General features: G+C 39.5%; 1 protein-coding gene across 1 annotated transcript in view; it reads left to right on the top strand.

Annotated features, from left to right (window-relative positions):
- Positions 1 to 3453: 3453 nt before the first annotated feature.
- The window catches only part of UIMC1 (ubiquitin interaction motif containing 1), a 144105-nt gene continuing 125869 nt past the window's right edge, over positions 3454 to 21689 (top strand). Inside the window, 1 exon segment of the mRNA XM_036847772.1 lies at positions 3454 to 3595. The gene's annotated coding sequence lies outside the window, so the exon portion shown is untranslated.

Here is a 21689-nt window from a genome sequence, read left to right as displayed (position 1 = left end):
GATGGGGCTGATAGATGCAAAGACAAACCCTTGGAAAAATTGGAGTTGGGCGCTATGGAAGATGGCATGGGTTTCAAGGCTCGAGGGCCGGGAGGTATAGAAATTCTCATAGTAAATCTCTGGGCATTGAGTGAGGTGAGAGACTAGACAACAGAAGAATCCAAAATCCTTTGCCCTATCTGTCTGGCAGCTAAGATAGAATTGGGAATTGTCTGACAATGTTGTCTGACACAGGCAGCACTGGGTTTGGCAGGGGCAGGGATGCAGTTTAGGAATAATATCCAGGAAATCCTTCTCTAAAAGGGCGCGGAGATACGAAGTGAGAAAGAGATCTTGTTGTGCGAGTAAGGTGGGAAGGAAAGGCGTAGTGGAGGGTTCCTTACGGGACAGAGAAAGGGAGAACAAGAGAGAGAGAGACCCCTGGGGCTCCTGCACGGTCGGAAATCACGTTTCCACCATGTCCCAAAGGACAGTGTCACCTGTCACCCAAGCGTTATTTGAATCTGCATGGCCTGGGAAATTCCCCTGCCACCCCCTATGTTGTTGCGGGGAGCCACGAGGCTGTGAGCGGACAGAGCAAGAGTGAGTCAGGGGCCTCAAGCCATAGCTGGGCGAAGCCCGCGGTTTACCTTGACTTCCCGAATTCCTGGGTTTCGGCACCAAATATGATCACGTGTGGCCTTGGCCTGCAGTGGCTTGAAGCAGGATTTCAGTTCCTGGCCAGTGATTGAGGTCGGGTCCCGGCAGTGAGAGCACCGGATTCTAGCCACTAGACCGGTGGTCAGTGACAAAGCCCTGGCCGTACGGCTTTGCAGAAAAAGAATTCCCACAAAGACAGAAAGTAGTGAAACAAGTAAAGTATTTATTAAGAGAAAAAAAGAGTACAGTATGTGTGGATAGACACATGGACGGGCTCAGAGAGAGAGTCGCACCCTCATGGCAGCTTGAATCACATTTATGGGGCATTTCTTCCATGTTTCCTTTGACCAATCATTTTGATTTGCCTGGTTTAGGGTCCATATTTGGTGTATCTCAGGATTTTCCCATGTGTGCATGCACATCTCTTAGCCAAGATGGATTCTACTGAAGAGGCCTATGGGTAGTGAGCATTAGTTGCCATCACTTAGCATCACTCCCCTTTTGACCTCCAAGGAGCCTTTCTGTGCACGTATAGTTGGGGAGGTCTCCTGACTTCAAGAATGAGGAATATAGGGACTTCCCTGGTGGCACAGTGGTTTGGAGTCCACCTGCCAATGCAGGGGACATGGGTTTGATCCCTGTTCCGGGAAGATCCCACATGCCGCGGAGCAACTAAGCCCATGTGCCACAACTACTGAGCCTGTGTGCCACAACTACTGGAGCCCACATGCCTAGAGCCTGTGCTCCGGAACAAGAGAAGCCACTGCAACGAGAAGCCCACGCACCGCAACGAAGAGTAGCCCCCGCTCGCCGCAACTAGAGAAAGCCTGCGCGCAGCAAGCAACAAGACCCAATGCAGCCAAAACTAACTAACTAAATAAATTTATTAAAAAAAAAAAAGAATGAGGAGTATGTGGTCTCTTATCGTCTATCCCAGGAGGGCCTAGCCTCCTCTCTCAATTTTTCTGTTATTTCCGTCTTGGAGTATCGGTCCACAAGGAACGAACTCAAACCATTTGCCCTGGGGGCCCATGTGTCTCCTGCCTCAAACTGGGGTTAGAGGAAGCAGAGGAAGAATTGACTGAGCTGGATTTTGGCGGATCAATTGGAGGTAGATGAGTTGAGGGAATAGGAAAAGGGCATTCCAGAATAAAATGTTACAAAAAAAGTACTAAGAATAATGTACCTATAGTTCAGCTACCCAACTGTTAACATTTTGTTTAGTTTTCTTCTTTTTTTTAAAGAAATCATGACAGACCTGTCAGAAGTGCTCTTTATTCCTCCTTTCCATTTATCCTGGCTTCCACCCCTCCCCACTCTCCTGCCGTCATATTATCACAGCGTGTATTCATATATTCATCTAGTTCATTTTCTATACTTTACACACATATATTTTCCATAATCAGTATGTACTGTCATTCTATGTATTTTAAAATTTACATAAATCATTTCACATGTACACGTAACAGAGCCACAAGGCTAAAACTAACGAATGATTTCTAAAACTGTTTTTCCCATTCTCTGCCTCCTTTGCTGGGAACTAAAACTTAAATTCTTTGTTACTGTGCGTTCTTTGTTACTGATTAACATGGGCGGGCATTCTTGCTGTTTTTGCTTGTTCCTCTGATCTTAACCCCAGCCCCAAGACTTTGCTTTAAATACACCAGCTTTCTCCCCAGAAGGCAGGTCATAGTTTTCAAGGCGCTAGTCTGCTACCCTCCTCATTTGCTGGCAAATCAATACATTTCTCTTTCCTTTATCCTCAAAACCTTGTCCTCATTATTCTCATTTGGCGAGGGGACAAGGACGGAATTTTTGGTAACATATTCGTTGGCACGTTGCTATTTCAACAACTCTTAGAGCTGTCAAATGTTGATACTTATAGGACTCATTTATTAGTTTTATTTGTTGTAATATTTTATTGTAGGAACATACCACATTTTATTCATTCATGTCTTATTGTACATTTCCTTTGTTTTCATTTTTCACAGGGAAGTGGGCTTGAACATGAACATTTCTTCTGCACACCTGTATACATGAAATTGCTGGGTCATAAAATGCACATTTTAAATTTCACCAAAAGTGGCTATTCTAATTTTATGCTTCCACCTGGCATCTCTAAGAGTTTCCGTTTCTCAGATTTCCTTCTTCCCCTGAAATGGTCAGACTTTAACATTTACCATCCGGAGATAGTTTTCAAGTGGTCTTGTCAGATAATTTCAGTCTAACTTTATTTATTTATATAAATTTATTTATTTAGTTTTGGCAGCATTGGGTCTTCTTTGCTGTGCACAGGCTTTCTCTAGCTGCGGCGAGCCGGGACCACTCTTCATTGGGTTGCACGGGCTCTAGGCGCCCGCAGCCTTCAGTAGTTGTGGCACACAGGCTCAGTAGTTGTGGCACGTGGGCTTAGTTGCTCTGCGACATGTGGCATCTTCCCGGACCAGGGCTTGAACCCGTGTGCCCTGCGTTGGCAGGCGGATTCTTAACCACTGCGCCACCAGGGAAGTCCTCCGTCTAACTTTAGATACATGCAAAGACAGGGCCAGAGGAGGCTTGATGTGGCAGAGAAGCCTTTGAAGGTTTCACTGTAGGGTTTCGGGGACCCTGTTACTACTCTTTGGTTTCTCTCAAAGCACTAGCAAATGATAAAGCAAACGAACAAACTGCGAGACCACCGGGAGGTGCCCAGTCTGCCCTTGGAGATGGAATCCACCTCGCGCTGATGGCGCCCCCCACCTCACACGGTTGGTATGTCCTGGCGGCAGTCTCCCCCCGCAGTGCGGGTTGGTTCCGTCCCCGGACGCCCGCGCATGCGCCTGCCCCGAGAGCTCGTCTCCCCGCGGTACCTCAACCTCGCGTGCGCTCGCCCGCAGCTAGTTCCTAACGTGCTGCGGACGCTCGTGACCCGCGGCACCCGAGAGGAGGGGCTCAGCGAAGCGGCGGGGACCAGTCGGTGAGTACTTGCCGCTTCGGTACACCTCCCGCCCGCCTGCTTCCCGCCTCCTTCTCTCCCTCAGGGGGGCCGCGGCCCGCTCCTCTCCCGGATGGGCGCCTCTGACTTGGGGTTAGGGCCCTCTCGACGGTGAGGCGGGTCTCTCCGGACGCCGAGGTGGGCGCCTCCTGAAGGGACGGTCCTTTGGGACGGCGGGGTAGGCCCCTTGGAAAACCGGGGATGGCCCCTCAGGGTACTGGGCGCCTCCCGACGCCGGGTGGGCCCCTGGTGACCCCGGATGGGCTTCCGCCCTCGGGTCCCCGGACCGCGCCCCTCACACAGAGGGTGCGGCCTTCATTCTCCCCGGGGTCCCCCGGCGAAGGGCTCTGGTTTTCGCCAGCCCCTCGAAGGCGTCTTCCTCACCCTGAGCACCCCGCGAGCGGCCTCCGGCCGTGCCGCCTCCTTCCGCGGGGTCTCACAGCCAGGACTTCTCGTGGAGTCAGGGCGACTGGGCCCCTCCGCTCCTTTCTCCTCACGCTCCCTCCCTCCTCCAGGCTACTGTTTTGTTGGTGAGTGATCTAGTTTTTTTGCCCAGATATAAAGATGTTCCTTGGGAATCCTTACCATCATTTACCACTTTCCTTCCAACAGAACTAGTATGTTTCCGCGCTGTACGGTGATAGTGTTTCAGGCCTTTTACATGTACACATTTGTTGAATCTTCACGACAATCTTGTGAGATAGGTACTGTTATCCTCCTCACTTTACATATTAGATAACTGAGGATCGAAGACACACATGGCGTAAGTCGTTGAGCTGGTTTTGAATCCAGCCAGACTGACTCCAATGTTCTTGTTCTTGTTCTTGTATTTAGTCACTGAGAATGATAACACACAGGAAAAAGTGAAAGTTTATGCAACTGTCTTTATTTTTTCCTGTTAGAGGCAGTGCCTTTTCGTTGAATCCAAAAATGTGTCTCTTTGGAATCAGACACATCGCGCTTCAATTCCCAACTTGCCCTTTTACGAACTTAAGAAATTACCAGCTGTTTGATTTTGAATGTTTCCTAAGGTGTAAAATCGTGATAAAAATAACGTAAAATAATGATGCCTACCCCATAGAGTTATTGGGAGGAGTAACCTCTATAATGCATGTGAGGTACCTAAAATAGTGTCCAAGGACTCAGTAAATAACTAATTATTTCTCAGTGTGTTTGGATTCTGTTTTTACACACTTGTGCTAAACTGAGGCTGAGTATACACTGGAATATAGAGCATCAGGTGTGTGTGTGTGTAGATGTCCGTTTACCTTTTTTTAAATTGGAGAAACAGTCAAGCTGATCAGTTGATGAAGAGCTTGGTACCAAGTTTCTTGAATGGCGACTTATTTAGGCGTAAGAGTCAGTCATTCATAGAGGACTGTTAAGGTCGCTATGCCCCCAAGCTTTCAGAGCAATTTTGACAGGTTTGGTAGGGAGAATGTCAAGATTTTAAATTATCTTGTCAGTGATTGTTCTTCAGATAGATCAAGATGGTGGAAGTGCTGAACAAAAAAGAAAAATAATATCTTCCAAATTGGAGATTTTTCAAGGACACTACCAACCTGTGATGTAACAAGTCTCATTTTGGGGTCACCTTTCCTGCTTGTGCATTCTGTAGAGACATTTTGTTTCTAACTGTCGTGATTAAGAAGAGACTGTTGGCATCTAGACACTGTTCCTTCTTTGCAGACACAGTGGTAATTCATTCTGTAGCCTCTGTTCAAGTAATTGAAGATAAGCCATTATTTTAGTGATTTTTATTTTTTTTTTCATTTTGAAGGGTAGCAACTTAAATAGCAGTTGAAGTATATGTTAGGTTGTTCGTTTAAATTGGCTGAGCAGTGACCTTTTTACTCTTAGAATTTCTGTGGAAATAGTGTGGCTAAATCTCATGAAGCACTGGAATTTTGAAATCTGTGGGGTGCCTCTACTTAACACTTCTTACTGATCCCTTATCTGCTGTGATTCTTTGAAAACCCATTTTGAGCCTGAAGGTGGTTCTGTGCTAGCAAGAAGAGTTTTTACTTATTTAAATATCTTTAAGGAATTACATGTATTTGGTGGTGTAGCTACCACTGGTTTAAATAACTAAATGTACAGGAAACACTTAAAAAGATGAAAACTATTCCTTACAGGATGTTTTCCTAGGGCACTATGATTCCTCCAGTCTTCCCCCATACTTATCCCTACCTATTCATGATATTCTCTTAGATTCAAGGATCACCTTAAGTCTTATTATTCTCCATATAGCTTCCTACAGCATATAATAATTTTAGCCTTCTGTGCCTTTATATAGCGTTTAATAATTTAAATATATATAATTTAAATGTATATTTTATTGAATTATATTTAATAATTTAAATATATAAATTATATGCTATAATTTAAATATAAGCATAAAGTATAATTCATCGAATATTTATGTGTGCATACCTTACATTAGGCAGCAGTTCTAGTTGGAAGAAATCCAAAGATTAAGTCATGGAGTATTGGAGTCAGGATTTGGAGTTGAGAGACAGATGTGCAAGTGCCTGCTTTGTGGCTTTGGGCAAGTTACTTTTCTGAACCTGTGTTTCCTCATAATAATTATATATACTTCTTAGGTTTTTATGAGGATTAATTAAAATATTCATTCACTCACAAATATTTATTATTAAAAAAAGCCGTTCTTAAAAAAGTATTGTTGACATACAATGAAATGAACCAACCTTAATTGTATAGCTCAGTACATACATCCATGTAACTGCCACCCAAATAAAGATATGGAACATTTCCAGCACCTCACTCAGAAGGGTCGCCTGTGCCCTTTCCCAGTCAGTACCCTCCAGAGATAACTAGTGTTCTAACTCGGTCACAGTAGGTTAATTTTTTTTAAACAGCTTTATTGAGATACAATTCATATACCATACAATTTACCCACTTAAATGTACAATTCAGTGGCTTTTAGTATTTTCACAGAGTTGTGTAACCATCACAACAGCCAATTTTAGAGCATTTCTTCACCCCAAAGAGAAACTCTGTACCCCTAAGCCATCAGTACCAATCCCCCTGAGCCCTAAGCAATCACTGATCTACTCTCTGTCTATATAGATTTACCAATATGGATATTTCATGTAAATGGAGTCATACAGTATGTGGTCCTTCTGGCTTCTTTTTACTTAGCATGATGTTTTCAAGCTTTATGTATGTTGTTACATGTATCAGGCTTCATTCCTTTTTATTGCTGGATAATTTTCCATTGTATGGATGTGACATTATTCCTTCATCTGTTGATGGACATTTGGGTTGTTTCCATTGTGGGGCTCTCATGAGTAATGCTGCTTTGTGAACATTTATGTACAAGATTTTGTGTGGACATAAATTTTAATTTCTTTTGGCTATTTACCTAGGAGTGGAATTGCTGAGTCGTATGGTAACTCTAATTTTAACATTTTGAGGAACTGCTAGACTGTTTTCCAAAGAGGCTTCACTATTTTACATATCCACCAGAAGTGTATGAGGGTTCAATTTCTCCATATCCTTGCCTACACTTGTTATTGTATGTCTTTTTTTATTTTATTTTAAAATTTTTAATAAGTTTTAAAAAATGTTTTATTTATTTTATTTTATTTTATTTTTATTTATTTTTGGCTGCGTTGGGTCTTCGTTGCTGCGTGCGGGCTTTCTCTAGTTGCGGCGAGCAGGGGTTACTCTTCGTTGCGGTGCATGGGCTTCTCATTGCGGTGGCTTCTCTTGTTGCGGAGCATGGGGTCTAGTCGCATGAGCTTCAGTAGTTGTGGCTCTCGGGCTCTAGAGCGCAGGCTCAGTAGTTGTGGCGCACGGGCTTAGTTGCTCCGCGGCATGTGGGATCTTCCCGGAACAGGGCTCAAACCCATGTCCCCTGCATTGGCAGGCGGATTCTTAACCACTGCGCCACCAGGGAAGCCTTATTGTATGTCTTTTTGATCATACACCCATTCTGGTGGGTGTAAAGTGGTATCACATCGTGGTTTTGATTTGCATTTCCCTGATGGCTATTCGTATTGAGCATCTTTTCACGCATTTCCTTGCCATCTGTAAATAATCTTTGGAGAAATGTGTACTTCGATTCTTTGGCTAATTTTTTTTTTTTTTGATTGTGGAAATCGTCCATGTTTTATTCAGTATGAGAGAAAAAGCAACAGGAAAGAGATTACATTCATTGTGATTTTCAGCATCCTAGAAACACCATTATTTATGTAGAGCAGAGATAAAGTTGTAAGCAGATAATGTGGCAATGGATTTCACCTTATTCTGGCACAACCTAATTTTGACTGCCTTACCAGGTGAATCCAGTAAACAGAGACCCTCTTTTCAAACCAGTTTTAGGGGACGTGCTACCATTCTTACTACTGTTAACCTCTTCTCATCAGGTCACCCTTTATTCCTGTAGCCCTATCTACTCACTAGTGTTTCAGTTTTCTGCTCTCTGAAGGTTCCAAAAGAGTCTGTCTATTGATTTCATCACCCAAAACCGAGGTATATGGATGAGTCAGTGTGTGTGTGTGTGTGTGTGTGTATGTGTGCGTGTTCATGAAAGAGAGATAGAGCAAAGACATAGCAGAGGGAGAGAGAAAGAGAGAGAGGGAAAGTTATAAAAATAATCCCTTTTACTTTTCCCCTTTTCCGGTTTTGTTTTTCAAGTATGGGACTATGTTTTTTTTTTTTTTTTAGTTTGTTTATTTAATTAATTTATTTTTTTGGCTGCATTGGGTCTTCATTGCTGCATGCAGGCTTTCTCTAGTTGTGGCGAGCGGGGGCTACTCTTCATTGCGGTGTGCGGGCTTCTCATTGCGGTGGCTTCTCTTGTTGCAGAGCACGGGCTCTAGGCGCGCGGGCTTCAGTAGTTGCAGCACATGGGCTCAGTAGTTGTGGCATGTGGGCCCTAGAGCACGTGGGCTTCAGTAGTTGCCGTGCATGGGCTCAGTAGTTGTAGCTCGCGGGCTCTAGAGCACAGGCTCAGTATTTACGGCGCACGGGCTTAGTTGCTGTGTGGCATGTGGGATCTTCCTGGACCAGGGATCGAACCCATGTTCCCTGCATTGGCAGGCGGTTTCTTAACCACTGCGCCACCAAGGGAGTCCCCGGGACTATGGTTTTGGATCAGCATAGTCTCTCTGGATTTTTTCAACCAAAATATTTTCTAATAAAACTCCTCCAAATTTTGCATATTTGGCATGGGATCACTTCTCTAGTCGTTAGTGATGATTTGAAAATTCCTGTTTTTTTTAAAATTAATTTTTATTGAAATATAGTTACTTTACAATGTTGTGTTAGTTTCTGCTGTACAGCAAAGTGAATCAGCTATATGTATACATATAGCCCCTCTTTTTTGGATTTCCTTCCCATTTAGGTCACCACAGAGCATTGAGTAGAGTTCCCTGTGCTGTACAGTAGGTTCTCATTAGTTATCTATTTTATACATAGTAGTGTATGTATGTCAGTCCCGGTCTCCCAATTCATCCCACTCCCTCCTTCCCCCCCTGGTATCCATACATCCATTCTCTGCATCTGTGTCTCTATTTCAGCTTTGCAGATAAGTTTATCTGTATCATTTTTCTGGATTCCACATATAAGCGATATTATATGATATTTTTCTCTTTCTGATTTACTTCACTCTGTATGACAGTCTCTGGGTCCATCCACGTCTCTGCAGATCGCACAGTTTCATTCCTTTTTATGGCTAATATTCCACTGTGTATATGTACCACATCTTCTTTATCCATTTTTCTGTTGATGGACATTTAGGTTTGCTCCATGTCCTGGCTATTGTAAATAGTGCTGCAGTGAACATTGGGGTGCATGTATCTTTTTGAATTATGGTTTTCTCCAGGTATATGCCCAGGAGTGGGATTGCTGGGTCATATGGCAGTTCGGTTTTTAGTTTCTTAAGGAACCTCCATGCTGTTCTCCATAGTGTCTGTATCAATTTACATTCCCACCAACAGTGCAAGAGGGTTTCCTTTTCTCCACACCCTCTCCAGTATTTATTGTTTGTAGATTTTTTTGATGATGGCCCTTCTGACCGGTGTGAGGTGATACCTCATTGTAGTTTTGATTTGCATTTCTCTAATAATTAATAATGTTGGGCATCTTTTCATGTGTTTATTGGCCACCTGTATGTCTTCTTTGGAGAAATGTCTATTTAGGTCTTCGTCCATGTTTTGATTGGGTTGTTTGTATTTTTGATATTGAGCTGCATGTGCTCTTTGTATATTTTGGAGATTAATTCCTTGTCAATTGCTTCGTTGGCAAATATTTTCTCTCATTCTGAGGGTTGGCTTTTCATTTTGTTATAGTTTCCTTTTATGTGCAAAAGCTTTTAAGTTTAATTAGGTCCCATTGTTTATTTTTGTTTTTATTTTCATTAGTCTAGGAGGTGGGTCTTTTAAAAAAGATCTTGCTGTGATTTATGTCAGAGATTGTTCTGCCTATGTTTTCCTCTAAGAGCTTTATAGTGTCCAGCCTTAAATTTAGGTCTTCAATCCATTTTGAGTTTTATTTTTGTGTATGGTGTTAGGGAGTGTTCTAATTTCATTCTTTTACATGTAGCTGTCCAGTTTTCCCAGCACCACTCTGGCTAATTTTTATTGCGTTATTTGTCTTTTTATTTTTGAGTTATAAAAGTTTAAAAAAATATATGTTCTAAGTACAAGTCCCTTATCACATATGTGATTTGTAAGAATTGTCTCCAGTTCTGGGGGCTGTCCCTTTGCTTTCTTGATAGTGTCTTGAAGCACAAAAGTTCTTAATTTTTGATGTCCAGTTTATCTAGTTTTTCTTTTGTTGCTTGTGCTTTTGATGTCATATCTAAGAAACCATTATCTAATTCAAGCTCATAAAAATTTATGCATATGTTTTCTTCTATGAGTTTTATAGTTCTAGCTCCTACAGTTAAGTCTTTGATCTATTTTGAGTTAATTTTTGTATAGTGTGAGATAGGGGTCAAGTTTCATTCTTTTGCATCTGGCTGTACAGTTTTCCCAGCACCATGTGTTGGAAAGACGATTCTTTGCCTATTGAATGGTCTTGGCACTGTTGTTGAAAATCAGTTGAGTGTAAACGTGACTATATATTTCTGGACTCTCAATTCTGTTCCATTAATCTATATGTTCATTCTTATGCCAGTGCCACACTATCTTGATTACTGTAGCTGTGTAGTAGATTTTGGAATCAGGAAGTGTTAGTCCTCCAACTTTTTTTTTTCTAAGATAGTTTTGATTATTTTGGGACCCTTGGATTTCCATGTGAATTTTAGGATCAGCTTGTCAATTTTCACCAAAAAATCAACCAGGATTTTATTAGGGATTGCTTTGAATCTGTATGTCAATTTGAGGAGTATTGCCATTTTAATATTGTCTTTCGGTCCTTGAACATGGAATGTCTGTCCATTCATTTATTTATTAAAATATTTATTTATTTGGCTGTGCTGGGTCTAAGTTGCAGAATGTGGGATCTTTAGTTGCAGCGTGCGAACTCTTAGTTGTGGCATGTGGGATCTAGTTCCCTAAACCCGGGCCCCCTGCATTGGGAGTGCGGAGTCTTAGGCACTGGACCATGAAGGAAGTCCCTCTCTCCATTTATTTAGATCATCTTTATTTTCTCTCAAAAATGTTTTGTAGTTTTTAGAGTATAAGTTTTGCATGTCTTTTGTTTAAGTTATGTCTAAGTATTTTATTCCTTGCGATGCTTTCGTAAATAGAATTTTAAAAAAATTTTATTTTCAGATTGTTCAGATGAATGTATAGAAATACAATTTATTTTTGCTTATTGATCTTGTATTCTGTAACCTTGCTGAACTTTATTAGTTTGATAGTTTTTTAGTGGATTCCTTAGAATTTTCTACTTAAAAGATCATTGCATCTTAAGATATAGTTTTATATCTTTCTTTCTAATCTGGTTGCCTTGTCTTTTTCTTGCCTAGTTGCCCTGACTAGAACCTCTAGCACAATGTTGAATAGAAGTGCTGAGAGTGGACATCCTTGTCTTGTACCTGATCTAAGGGGAGAACTTCCATTCTTTTACCATCAAGTCTAATATTAACTGTGGATTTTTTCTGTAGATACCTTTTATCAGGTTGAGGAAGTTCCCATCTATTCCTAGTTTATTGAGTGTTTTTATTATGAAGTGGTGTTGAATTTTGTCAAATGCTCTTTCTGTGTATAAATTATGTTGTGTTTGCCCTTTAATCTATTGATATGGTATAATTAATTGATTTTCAGATCTTAAACCAACCTTGCATTCTTTCGATGCATCTTACTTGGTCATGGAGTATGATCCTTGTTATACTGGTTTTGGTTTGCTAGTATTTTGTTGAGGATTTTTACATCTATATTCATATGAGATATTGGTTTCTTTTTTTCTTCAGTTGTCCATGTCTGGTTTTGGTATCAAGGTAGTACTGATCACATAGAATGAACTGGAAAGTATTCCCCCTCTTCTATTTTTTTGAAGAGTTTGTGAAAGATTGATAATTCTTCAAATGTTTAGTAGAATTTCACAGCAAATTAGAAATGGTAGGACTAGAGATGAGCTGAAAGGTGTAGGTGCAGTTGTACATCCTGTAGTCATTTGAATTGAGTTTGTAATTGAAAGCCCAAGAGTGAATGCCATTGCAAAGTGACAGAGTAGAGACAGAAAGAGATGAGTACAGAATACTGGTAAATACTTTTATTTAGGTGAGAGGAATGGAAAGAAGAGGCAGAAAAGGAGAGGTCAGAACTAGGAGGAAAACTCAGTTGAGCAGTGTCACAAACACTAAGTTACAGTATCATAAAGAAGGGGTTCACCAAAATGGCTAGTGGAATGAAAGCTGAGGAGAGGCATGTCAATTTGGTGGCGAGGAGATCTTTCATGATCTTAAAGGGAAGGCAGATTCAGAATATATAGCATATGAAAGAGAGAAGAGGGTGATAAGTGGAGGCAGTGGATATGGAATATGCTCTTTAGAATTAATGTCAAAACTTCAAATTATTTCCAGAGTGTACAAGTTTGCTAAAGAAAAACGAAAGTAATATTTGCACATGGTTCAAAATCCAAACAGTAGAGAAAATCTCTTTCCCTATTCTGTCCTTCAAATTCCCTCTCACATTCTTGGCAGTTTCTTGTATATTCTACCAGATGAATTTTAAAGCAGAAAGCTGTGTGTGTGTTTTACTTTATACAAATAATATCATTCCAAACATGTGGTTCTGAATCTTGTGTTTTAAATTAATAATTGGTTTGGAAATTATTCTGTGTCAATGTATAGAGACCTGAATAAAAAATTTGATGATAAAGCAGAGTAGAGGTAATTTTATTGTTACTAGGATTGGTTATTTTTAGGCTTACGAAGTCTTGATAATGCTTGTAGCAAGGGAATAGAGTGGATCTTGAAAGAACTTAAATATTGATGTAAGAATGTTTGGGAGGAGCTTATTGGGAAAGAGTTGAAGGCAGAAGTGCCTTAGAAAGGATCAGTGAAAAAGTAGTTGGCTTGATATTTGAGTTTCTCCAGGAATCTTATCTTTTAAAAATTTATTAATATTAAAATTTGAATTTATTTATTGTTTTCATTCAGGTGTGATTGATTTACAAAATTATATTACTTTCAGGTGTACAAAACAGTGATACAAAATTTTTGTAGATTATACTCCATTTACAGTTATTACAAACTATTGGCTGTATTCCCTGTGCTGTACAATATGTCCTTGTAGCTTATTTATTTTCTAAATAGTAGTTTGTACCTCTTAATCCCGTACCCCTGTCTTGCCCCTCCCCCTTCCCTCTCCCCACTGGTAACCACTAGTTTGTTCACTGTCTGTGAGTCTGTTTCTTTTTTGTTATATTCACTAGTTTTATTTTTTAGATTCCACATATAAGTGATAACATGCAGTATTTGTCTTTCTCTGTTTGACTTACTTAACTTAGTATAATATTTTCCCAGGTCCATTCGTGTTGTTGCAAATGTTAAAATTTCTTTTTTTTTTATGGCTGAATAGTGTTCTATTGTATATGTATGCCACATCTTCTTTATACATTAGCCTGTCAGTGAACCTTTTAGGTTGCTTCCATATCTTGGCTATTGTAAATAATGCCGCTGTGAGCATTGCAGTGCATGTATCTTTTTGAATTAGTGTTTTTGTTTTCTTCAGATATACGTGCAGGAGTGGGATTGCTGGATCATATGGCGGTTCTATTTTTAGTTTTCTGAGAAACCTCCATACTGATTTCCACAGTGGCTGCACCAATTTACAGCCTCATCAACAGTGTACGAGGGTTCCCTTTTCTCCACTTTCTTGCCAACATTTGTTATTTGTGGTCTTTTTGATGATAGCCATTCTGTCAGGTATGAGGTCAGGAATCTTACCATGATAGCTGGGAGCAAGAAGTATTTTCCCAGGGTTAGGGGTTTTTAGAGATTCCTCTCGAAATGGCTGACTATGGGACCCAGGAGAGGTAGCAAGTTATGAGAGGCAAAATTGTGGTTTCTTCTTTAGTGTTGAGTACAATGCTGACTATCATTTGGTTTCCTTAATATAAATCCTGCTTCTTTTTCTTAAGGTGGAAAAGTACTTAGAAAAATTATTAAACCTTAAGCTACTTGAACAAATTACATAAGAAAGACTTTTTAAATTCAGTTTTTTAGTTAACAGAAAATTTTTCCTAAAAATTACTTTTGGACTAGAGTCATGGTTGAAGGTTGTAAACTGAATTATTTCTATTTTTGATGGCCTGATAAAAATTTATCAATGCCATTTCTTTTTTTTCTTTTACACAAAAGATATCATGCTTTATTTACTGTTCTGTTTCTTTTTTTCATTTATTGATATGTGTCTTGGAGATTTTTCAATGAGGGTATGTAAATATAAGCTTTTGCTTTAAAAAAAATTGTGATAAAATATACATAACACAAAATTTACCATTTTAACCATTTTAAGTGTACAGTTCATTGGTATTAAGTACATTCACATTCTTGTGCAACCATTACCACCATCCATCTCTAGAACATTCTTCATCTTCCCAAAGTGAAATGCTGTACCATTAAACAATAACTCCCCCCATCTCTCTCTCTCCCAAGCCCCTGGCAACTCCATCTACTTAATTATTCTTGCCAGGACTTTAATGTTGAATAAAAGTGGTAAGAGTTGGCATCCTTGTCTTGGTCCTGATCTTAGAAGAAAAGCTTTCACGTTTTCACTGTTGAGTATGATGTTGGCTGTGGACTTGTCGTATATGTTCTTTATTATTCTGAGATATGTTTCCTCATTACCTACTTTGTTGAGAGTTTTTATCATAAATGGATGTTGAATTTTGTCACATGCATTTTCTGCATCTTTCGAGATGATCATATGATTTTTATCCTTCATTTTGCTAATGTGGTTTATCACGTTGACTTGCAGATGTTGAATCATCCTTGCATGCCTGGACTAAACCCTATTTCATCATGGTGTATGATCCTTTCAGTGTATTGAATTCAGTTTGCTAATATTTGGTTGAAGATTTTTGCATCTATATTCATCAGGGATATAGGCCTGTAATTTTCTTTTCTTGTGGGATCCTTGTCTGGTTTTGTTATCAGGGTAATGCTGGCCTTGTAAAATGAGTTTGGAAGTGTTCCCTCCTCTTCTGGTTTTTGGAAGATGTTGAGAAGGATTGGTGTTGAGTTCCCCTTTAAATGTTTGGTAGGATTCACCAGTGAAGCCATCTATCTGGCCCTGGACTTTTGTTTGTTGGGAGGTTTTTGATTAGTGATTGAATTGCCTTACTAGTAATTGGTCTGTTCAGATTTTGTATTGTTTTTTTAATAAATACTTTTTCCTTTTCTTTTTTTTAATATTTTTAAATTTTATTTACTGTTTATTCTGGCTGTGCCGGGTCTTAGTTGTGGCACTCGGGATCTTCACTGCGGCATGTTTAGCTTTGGCCTGCAGGATCTTTAGTTGCGGCATGCAGGATCTTGGTTGTGGCATGTGAACTCTTAGTTGTGGCAGGCATGTGGGATCTAGTTCCCTGACCAGGGATCGAACCCAGGCCCCCTGCATTGGGAGCATGGAGTCTTACCCACTGGACCACCAGGGAAGTCCCTAGATTTTGTATTTCTTAATGATTCAATCTGGTATGTTGTATGTTTCTAGGAATTTATCCATTTCTTTGATGATGTCCAAGTTGTTGGCATATAGTTAGCAGTCTTTTATGACCCTTTGTATTTCTGTGGTATCAGTTGTAATGCCTCCTCTATCATTTCTGATTTTATTTGAGCCCTCTCATTTTCTTAGTGAGTCTAGCTAAAAGTTTGTCAGTTTTGTTTATCTTTTAAAGAACCAGCTCTTACTTCCACTGATTTTTTTCCCTTGTGTTTTTAGTCCTTGCTTCATTTCTTTCTGCTGTGAACTTTGTCTCTTATTACAGTCTTTGTCTTATAAAGTCTATTTTGTCTGCTATAACCATAGCTGCCCCAGCTTTCTTTTGGTTTCCATTTGCATGGAATATCTTTTTCTCCATACCTTCACTTTCAGTCTGTGGGTGTCCTTACATCTGAAGTGAATCTCTTGTAGGCAGTATATAGATGGGTCTTTTTTTTTTTTTTTTTTAAACCATTCAGCCACTCTCAGTCTTTTGATTGGATAATTTAGTCCATTTACATTTAAAGTAATTATTGATAGCTGTGTACTTATGGCCGTTTTGTTAGTTGTTTTCTGGCTGTTTTATAATTCCTCCGTTCCTTTCTTCTCTTGCTCTTTTCTTTTGTGATTTGATGATTTGCTATAGTGGTATGCCTAGATTCCCTTCTCTTTATTTTTTGTGTGTCTTCTATAGATTTTTGCTTTGTGGTTATCATGAGGCTTACATAAAATAACTTAGGGGAGTCTGTTTTAAGTTGATAACAACTTAAGTTTGAACACTTTATAAAGCTTTATATTTTTCCTCCTCCCCACGACACTCCCTGTCTCACTTCTTGGAATTTCCTGATAAAACTTTGACTCGTTCTTTGGTTTGTTGCTTGCCTCATATAGGACCCAGCCACAGGCTATTGACCAGTAAGATAGACTAAAAATGTTCCAACCTAGTGAGTTCCCTCCAGCTGTGAGAGTGAAATTGTTGATAGGCATGTCTTGCCCTTCCTGGGTTCATAGATCTAGGGGAGGAGGGTATATGGGAGAAGCTCTTGGTATGAATTGCAGAGACTCATGGTATTCTTACCCAAAGTTAAACAGTTTTCGTGAATAAATATTTTTAATTTTGTTGTATGCTTTTGGTCAGTTTCCAAGCTGAAATAGTTGTTTTTGACTATTTTGTCAGCTTTTTAAGTTTATTCTTGAGAAAAGATTTATTAACCTCTTTATTTGTCATGACAAGTAAGTGGAAGTCCATGGTTGAATTTTAGTCAAGGTATCCACCTGTGTAACCACCACCATAATCAAGATACAGAACACTTATCTCAGGAGGTACCCTTGTGCTCGTTATCAGTCATTTCTCTCTCTCCCCCAGTCTGCCCTGAGGCAATTACTTGTTTGTTTTCTTTTCACTATTGATTATATTAGTCTTTTCTAGAATTTCATATACAGGCATACCTCAGATCTTGTGGTTCCTCACGCTGGTCAGAATGACTATCAAAAAGTCTACAAATAACAAATGCTGGAGAGAGTGTGGAGAAAAGGGAACCCTTTTACACTGTTGGTGGGAATGTAAATTGATGCAGCCACTATGGAAAACAGTATGGAGGTTCCTTAAAAAAGTAAAAGTAGAGATACCATATGATCCAGTAATCCTACTCCTAGGCATATATCCAGAAAAGATGAAAAGTCTAATTTGACCTGCTATATAAAACAAAAAACAAAAAACAAAACCTCTAATTTGAGAAGATACAGACACCCCAATGTTCATAACAGCACTATTTACAATAGCCAAGACATGGAAACAACCTAGATGCCCATCAATAGATGATTGGTTTAAGAAGATGTGGTGTGTGTGTGTGTGTGTGTGTGTGTGTGTGTGTGTGTGTGTGTGTGTGTGTGTGTGTAGAATGGAATATTACTCAGCCATGAAAATGAATGAAATAATGCCATTTGCAGCAACATGGATGGCCCTAGAGATTATCATACTAAGTGAAGTCAGACAGAAAGACAGTATATTAATACTTATATGTGGAATCTAAAAAATAATACAGATGCATCTGTATATAAAACAGAAACAGGCTCACAGACATAGAAAACAAACTTATGGTTACCAATGGGGAAAGGGAAGGGTGGGGAGGGATAAATTAGGAGTAGGGGATTAACAGATACAAACTACTACACATAAAATGGATAAGCAGCAAGGATTTACTGTATAACACAGGGAACAACAATATTTGGTATCTTATAATAACCTGTAAGGGAAAGTAATCTGAAAAAAAAAACTGAATCACCTTGCTGTACACCTGGAACCAACACAGTATTGTAAATCATCTATACTACAGTAAAAAATTTATCTATTAGCTTAATATTTTCTTTTCTGTGTGATTTCTTCTATTTCTTCAAGACTTAAGTCATTTAAAAATATGCATTAAGAATAGAAATTTGTTTGTGTTTAGCTTCCATTCTTTTTTTTTTAAATTAATTAATTAATTAATTTATTTATGGCTGTGTTGGGTCTTCGTTTCTGTGCAAGGGCTTTCTCTAGTTGCGGCAAGCGGGGGCCACTCTTCATCGCGGTGCGCGGGCCTCTCACTGTCGCGGCCTCTCCCTTTGAGGAGCACAGGCTCCAGACGCGCAGGCTCAGTAATTGTGGCTCACGGGCTTAGTTGCTCCGCGGCATGTGGGATCTTCCCGGACCAGGGCTCGAACCCGTGTGCCCTGCATTGGCAGGCAGATTCTTAACCACTGCGCCACCAGGGAAGCCCTAGCTTCCATTCTTATGATAGGGAATGATTTTGTGAATGACTCTGGATTGGAAGTGTTTGGGTGTACATTTTATTACCATCCTTCCTTAATACTAGGATTGTACAGACTTTTTTTGATAATAAGATGTAACATTTCCCTTAGGAGTAATTGGATGATTAAACAATTTGAGAAGTTTGTAACACAGTTAAGGTTTTTCTTTTTATTTATTTTTTTAAAAATTGCTTTGCCTTAAAAAAAAATAATTAATTTGGTTGCGTTGGGTCTTAGTTGCGGCAGGCGGGCTCCTTAGTTGCGGCATGCAAACTCTTAGTTGCAGCATGCATGTGGGACCTAGTTTCCTGACCAGGGATCAAACCCGGGCCCGCTGCATTGGGAGCATGGAGTCATATCCACTACATCACCAGGGAAGTCCCTAAGGTGGTTCTTTTTTTTTTTTAAAATAAATAAATTTATTTATTTATTTATTGGCTGTGTTGGGTCTTCGTTGCTGTGCACGGGCTTTCTCTAGTTGTGGCGAATGGGGGCAACTCTTCGTTGTGGTGCATGGGCTTCTCATTGCGGTGGCTTCTCTTGTTGCGGAGCATGGGCTCTAGGCCCGCGGGCTTCAGTAGTTGTGGTACTCAGGCTCAGTAGTTGTGGCACACGGGCTTAGTTGCTCTGTGGCATGTGGGTCTTCCCGGACCAGGGCTCGAACCCGTGTCCCCTGCGTTGGCAGGTGGATTCTTAACCACTGTGCCACCAGGGAAGTCCTAAGGTTGTTCTTTTTAAATCAGTGACTATTTAAGTTATTGAGTCTCTGCTTTGGTTATAATGTAAAATCATCTGGGGAGGTTTTTTTTTTAATTTAGGTAGAATTCATAGAACATAAAATCCAACATTTTAGTCATTTTCAGGTGTATAATTTAATAGCTTTTCGTACATTCAAAATGTTGTGCAGCTATCACCAGTTTCTAATTTTAAACATTTTCATCACCCCAAAAAGAAACCCTATAGTCACTAAGTAGTCACTCTATATTTCTCTTTCCTCCAACTTCTAGCAGTCTTAATCTGCTTTCTGTCTCTGTAGATTTGTCTATTCAGGATGTTTCATATAGACAGAATCATACAATATGTGGGCTTTTGTGTCTGGCTGCTTTCATTTAACATTGTTTTCAAGGTTTATCCATGTTGTAGCATGTATCAGTACTTTATTCCTTTTTAAGGCTGACCAGTATTCCATTTTATGGATGTCCCACATTTTGTGTATCCATTCCTCATTTGGGTTATTTACATTTTTTGGCTATTACGATTAAGGCTGTTATGAACATTTAAGTACAAGTTTTTTTCTGAATACTTTTCAATTTTCTTGGGTGTTTACCTGGGAGTAGAATTGCTAAGTGTATTTTAACTTTTTGAGGAATTGCCAAGCTATTTTCCACAGCAGCTGCAGAATTTTATATTCTCACAGTGGATGAAAGTTTTAATTTCTCTGCATCCTTGGGACTTCCCTGGTGGTGCAGTGGTTAAGAATCTGCCTGCCAACGCAGGGGACACGGGTTTGAGCCCTGGTCCGGGAAAATCCCACATGCCGCGGAGCAACCTAGCCCATGTGCCACAACTACTGAGCCTGTGCTCTAGAGCCTGTGAGCCACAGCTCCTGAGCCTGTGTGCCACAACTACTGAAGCCCACATGCCTAGAGCCGGTGCTCCGCAACAAGAGAAGCCGCCACAATGAGAAGCCCGTGCACTGCAATGAAGAGTAGCCCCTGCTTGCTGCAACTAGAGAAAGCCCTCACGCAGCAACAAAGACCCAACACAGCCAATAAATAAATAAATAAATAAATAAATTTATAAAAATTCTCCACATCCTTGACAACATTTGCTGTTTTCTTAAAATAAAAAAAAAAAACCACAACTTTGAGATATGATTCACTTACCATATAATCCACCCACTTAAACTATACAATTGAAATTAAAAAACAGAACTGCCATATGATCCAGCAATTTCACTTCCGAGTATTTACCCGAAGAAAACAAAAACACTAATTTGAAAAGATATATGCACACTAGTGTTAATTGAAGCATTAGTTACAGTAACCAAGATATGGAAGCAACCTAAATGTCCATTGATAGGTTAGTGGATAAAGAAGTCGTACACACACACACACACACACACACACACAGTGAAATATTACTGAGCCATAAAAAAATGAAATGTTGCCATTTGGAACAGCATAGATAGATCTAGAGAGTATTATGCTAAGTGAAATAAGTCTGACAGAAAAAGACAAGTACAGATGTGTGATCTCACTTATATGTGGAATCTAAAAAACAAAACAGACTCATAGATATAGAGAATAAACTGGTGGTTGCCAAAGGGGAGGGGGATTGGAGATGGGGCAAAATGGATGAAAGGGATTGAGGTACAAATCTCTAGTTATAAAATAAATAAGCCATGAGGATGTAATAGCATAAGGAATATGGTCAGTAATATTTTAATAGTTTTGTATGGGGGCAGATGAGTTACTAGACTTATTATGGTGATCATTTCATAATGTATGCAAATGTCAAATCACTATCTAATATACCTGAAAATAACATAATATTGTACATCAATTATATTTTCAATTAAAAAATATACAGTTGAAAAGTATAGAATTTTAAAACGTTTTATCACCTCAAAAAAGAAATCTCTCTGTCCCTTAGTGGTTACTCTTCAACTCTTCCAATCCCCCCGTCCTTGACAACCAGTAATCTACTTTCTATGTTTATAGATTTGCTCTTCTGGATGTTTCATATAAGTGAAATCATATAATATGTGGGATTTTGTGACTGCCTTCTTTGACTAAACGTGTTTTCAAGGTTTATTCATGTTGTAGCCTGTATCAATACTTCATTCCTTCTTTTTTTCCCCCACAGTGACTGCACCATTTTACATTCTCATCAACAATATACTAGGATTCCAATTTCTCCGTATCCTCGTCAGCACTTGTTATTTTCCATTATTTTTTTTTTATAGTGATCATTAGTGGGCTTTGCATTTGCCTGATGACTAATTATGTTGACCACCTTTTCATGTGCTTACTGGTCATTTATATATCTTCTTTGGAGAAATGTGTGTTCATATTCTTTGCCCATTTTATAGTTGGTTTATTTGCCCTTTTACTGTTGAGTTGCAAGAGTTCCTTATATATTCTGTATACAGTTTCTTTATT

Source organism: Balaenoptera musculus, chromosome 3, assembly GCF_009873245.2.
Source record: "Balaenoptera musculus isolate JJ_BM4_2016_0621 chromosome 3, mBalMus1.pri.v3, whole genome shotgun sequence".
In the NCBI taxonomy this organism is placed as follows: Eukaryota; Metazoa; Chordata; class Mammalia; order Artiodactyla; family Balaenopteridae; genus Balaenoptera; species Balaenoptera musculus.
The sequence above is the reverse complement of the archived record's forward strand: the minus strand, read 5'-3'. Positions and strand labels throughout refer to the sequence as shown.